The 4,882-nt window shown below is 38.4% G+C and overlaps 1 protein-coding gene across 1 annotated transcript in view; it reads right to left on the bottom strand.

The window, feature by feature from the left end:
* PCGF6 (polycomb group ring finger 6) overlaps positions 1-4,882 on the bottom strand; it is a gene marked incomplete at its 5' end in the record, with an annotated part of 25,016 nt that overhangs the window by 1,543 nt on the left and 18,591 nt on the right. The window lies entirely within an intron of this gene.

Below are 4,882 nucleotides of genomic sequence, written 5' to 3'. Positions count from 1 at the left end.
GAAAGAGAAAGTGGAAGAGCTATTGGAGTTTTCAAATGTGATGGTGAAAGAACACAGATTCATAACAAAGGAGAACAGATCCACAACAGCAATACTTTGATCAGTTTAGCCAACTTGCTTGTTTAGTAAGACCTGAAACTCTGCTTCTAGCTACAGATTTTGTCATTTATTTAAAGAGGAAATACATTCTAAGTCAGGAAAAGAGGGCACCACAAAAAAGTAAGGTCCTAAGAATGGTCATGCCAGGGCCAACCAAAAGGCTATCTAGCCTAATGGTGCAAGCCTAGGTAAAAAAAAAAAAAAAACACCAAACCAAACCAACCAACAAACAAAAAAATAGGGCAAGTATGCTACCTCCCTGTATGTTTCCAATTTCAAAAGCCTTTCTCCTGAAGTTCCTGAGCCCTAAGTCAAAGCAGCTTTGTATCAAGTGTCTTCAGATGACTTTTATTCTATGAACTTGGTCTGTCACTTTTGAATCTACAAGCTTCTAGCATCCACAAGTCAAATTTCAGAGAAATCAAATTAAAATGCTTTGCATCACTGGACATGGTGGTGTAAGTCATAAGATCAAGACTGAAGATCTGAACAAAGGGATTAAAATGCAGGTACTGAGAAAAGTGGATCAAAGTATTCTTTTATAAGAACCGTCAAAACCAACCAGAAGGGTCATGCTGGAAAAGGACAGCACATTATAACACGTACAGAAGAAGTTCAGGCTACAGCAAATACCGATTCCCTAACTCTACAGCTCCAGGTGATAAAAAGAGCTTCAGAGCAAGAGCAAATGTGCTCTGTGAGTCTCATGCGGCTTCACTTCCGATTAAAGGATGCTTATGATGAGAAATGAAGGCCTACTGCAGAGTAGATGTCGATCAACCTTAACTTCAATGGACACAAATGAAAAAAAAAAACACACCCCTATTTTATTCCTGTGTTAGTGCCAGGTCACCAACTTTCGTTCACCAATCTTCACATTCTGTTAATAACCAGAAATCCACTGCTAACTCTTAAAATGATACAGGAGGAGGCAGGAGCTTTACCTCATTTACTCAGTGCCTAGCATGAAGTGGGATGACTGCCTTGCAATATGAAGATAGTATCCTGATTGTCCTCACTTCCTGTTAGATAGAGCAGGTAGTTTGAAGTTACTTATGAACCTCTTGGCACATAGTATGTTGTTATACCTTCACAAAGGTATGCTGCTTGTGCCTGTTAGCTACTTCAATAGAGAAAAGATGACACATTCAAGCTTCCTCTTTCGGAGAACAGAGGAAAAACTGGTTTTGACCACAACGGCAGAGTTTCTTAAAGGCAAGAAATATTTATACAAGAAGAAAATGCTACAATGTATTCTTTGATGAATGAGTTTTCAAATGGTACATTTGGCAGTAGGACATTGAAAAAAATTATCTATCTACACAGGAAATATCCCAGTTAAACCAAAGGCCAAACCCACTGCAATTCCTTCTGTACAAAGAGAAGCTGAGAGTTAACCCAGTGCTGGCACTGCTTACTCTGTAATTATTCACTTTTTAAGTATTATACATTTGTATATATAGAACAGTTCATAGAATGGTTTGGGTTGGAAGGGACCTTTAAAAGTCATCTAGTCCAACCCCCCTGCAATGAGCAGGGACATCCTCAACGAGATCAGGATGCTAAGTGCCCCATCCAACCTGACCTTGAATGTTTCCAGGGGTGGGCATCTACCACCTCTCCAGGCAACCTGTGCCAGTGTGTTCACCTGCTGTGTCTAGATACTGTTTTTAAAAGGAAATCCAAACAGAGAATGAACTCTCACTGCTTATTACAAGTCTTAAATCACACTAACTCAGACATACCCAAAAGAAAAGCAAAATAAAATACGATCCCTTCTTACAGCAAAACTCTCTAGTGTTCTTTGCCACACATCTGTGGACCGGACCTAAAAAAATCGAAAGGATCCTACCTGTTAAACCCAACTACAAACTTTCAAGTGGAACTGACAGACAGAAACATCATAGTATATACACTTTTTGACATTATAAAAGCAGCAGCAACAAAAAGTGCCCCACTTTCCAAATTCAATATCCCCACAGCAAAGAGTAAAACACTTCCATAACAATGTGTGCTAGAAGGTCACAGCAATTAAATTAGATCATAGCTCTTACTGCCTAGCCCAGGAGAGACCAAAAAAATGCAATGGCATTGGGTTACAAGAAGGTGAGAGTTCGAAAGAGAGCATTATAACCTGCCAGACCCCTGTGCCAAGGGCCAGGGACATACAAAGCAAGCTACTCTTTTTAGCTTTTCCCATGTGTGACCTCATTATATCCATCAGTGATGCAGAACTCTGAGAAGGCCAGTTTCTGACAAGTGAAAATAACTAGCATTTGAATCATGTTTGCATTTGTGCGGCAGAGGGGAGGAATGTAATACAGGGAAGAAATTATATTCCCATATAGTTAATGATCAAGTAGCTGAGGAAGGAAGCTTGTTGAACTCTTACGTACAGGCAATCTCTATGCTTGGTAACAAAATTGAGCCTTTTAAAAATTTTTATCAGTGTCTTTGATCTCTCCTTGCAGTAAATTCCACCAGTTCTAGACTGTTTTAAAAACTAAGCCAAGTGCTTCTTTTTATATAAATTCTGTGCAGCGAGTTTCTAATGTTTTTGCCCTAAACAAAGCTAGAAACCCTATTTCCAGTTAATTAGAAAGATTCAACCAACCACCCAGTTTCAGAAGTGTTAAAATATCTTGAGATCTACGAGATTAAACAAGATTTATTCCTGATTTTTTTTTTTAGCCTTCTATCAACTACTCAGAAACCAACATGTTAATTGTTTACATTCAACCGCTAAAATTAGTTGCCCGTTACTCCAATTAAAACAACCCAAACATGTTACTATGAGGCCAGCATCAGAAATATTTGTTTTATCAAGTGTGATCTGTTGGTCTTCCCACACTTGCTGGAAAGGCTCAGTTATTCAGAACAGCTAAAACTCTGCCAGCTTGCACCTATAGGAGACTAGCTTACCAAGGCTCTAATGCATCACTACACATTGTTACTCAGTAGGGAAAAAAACCTCCAACAACCAAAGTCTTCACAAAGCAACCTTGAGCGTTTAAGAAACATTCAGGAGTAAAAGCTCCTAAAAATTTTACAGTGATTATGGCCCAGAAAAATAAGTCACACACAACATATGCTGCATTGCATTGGAAGAAACTCTTCCAATGTAAATGCTGCCAAAGAATGCATGTTAAAAATCTCCTTTGGCAAAGAGAAACTTATCTGCATTTTTAAATCACTTTTCTCAGCAAAAAGAGTAACTGCTGACATGAATGAACTTGCAAGTGAAAAATGCGATTCACAAGAGCAGTTATTTTTCCTCCTCTAACAGTGACCATACTCATCCAAATAAAAAACCGCTCACAACCCAATGTTTATTCCTTTAAATGACTTTGTATTGCTTAAGTACCTACTGAAGCTGTTTTCTTAACATGAAGCATGTACAATGAAACTCAGAAACTGGAAAATGACAATGGAAGTTTTGAAGACTGTTTCAGCATCCTAGTGAGACCTGTTTGTGGCATTCCATACTTCAGCACTGGTTTGAAACAGCTGGAAGGTTATGATGGCACAAGTTGCCCTTGGAGTTTCATGTAAATCCATCAAATGTTCCTGCGCAGTCATAGTCTCACTGGGCCAGGACAATCATGCCCCTCACTGTATTTCAGGTCTTGGTGAAACAGAAACAACCCTTAACCAGGGTTGTTTAGACTACTTTTTAGACTCGATCTATCAATTATTAATTTTTTTCATGGATAATTACCTAAAAACATTTTTCAAGGTATTTTAATCATAGAAATGCTTCCTCTTGATTTCTGCAAGATGACATAAGACTATAAAACATGAAAATATGTCACAATTATTTCAATATCAAAAAAGAAGCAACTGTGGTTTATTTGCAACATTCCTACTGTCCTACAACATTCTTATTTGACATCTTAAGGGGTTTCATAATGAAATTAAGGATGAACACGATTTTTCAAATTTCCTGGCAAAAGTGACTATGAAAGCAAAGACTTCACAAAAAGCAAAGATCTTTTCCTATTTGCCCAAGGGAGCAGGCTTGCTAGAATGCATCACTAGCATACTGATTTTGTAATAATGAGACCTGATACATCACTGGAGAACATATCCAAGACAACCGTTCTCTTTGTGGAGCTGTTGACTGGTACTTAACCACTAAACATCAATCAGGCAGACTCAATTCTGACTAGAAATTAAACTGATGCAGTTTTCATTAAAGCGCTTCCCCAAGAGCATTTTTTTCTTAAAATGAAAAGCTTTTGTCCTAAAATGAAGTCTAGAAGCATGTACGTTTGACTATACCCCTGGACTGAGAAATAAATCATCCCCTGCTATTTGCTGAAGCTTTTAGTAGAGGGCACTTCCATCACTAAGTGTTGATTGCAGTATTTACTTATAATGAACTCATTAGGTTAGAAGCAAGTTTGTTACCAGTGCTGGTTTCCTCCCAGTTTCTATCTCTTGCTCTCCACAAGCAAGAGCATTTTTTCTCCATATTGTGGAGAAAATATTATGCTCTCCACCAGCATTTTTTCTTCATATTATTATATAAACAGCTAAGACATCAGGTATAGCATTTATCCCCTTTGACTGCAGAAACTGAGGTACACACTACAAACCTCAAAGATTTTTACTGTCTGCCAACACGGTAGCATGAGCCACATATGTCTGCCCTGACAATGGGATCCCTCCTAGTTACTTAAATTGGGTACAGGTGATGCAATGACCAAGATACCTTGAAATCAGCTTTCTGCTTCTTGCCCCGACACAGAAGCTCTTTTGTAGCATGAAAGGGCTCAGCAGG

The sequence above is a fragment of the Phaethon lepturus genome, unplaced genomic scaffold (assembly GCF_000687285.1).
Source record: "Phaethon lepturus isolate BGI_N335 unplaced genomic scaffold, ASM68728v1 scaffold34100, whole genome shotgun sequence".
Taxonomy (NCBI): domain Eukaryota; kingdom Metazoa; phylum Chordata; class Aves; order Phaethontiformes; family Phaethontidae; genus Phaethon; species Phaethon lepturus.
The sequence above is the reverse complement of the archived record's forward strand: the minus strand, read 5'-3'. Positions and strand labels throughout refer to the sequence as shown.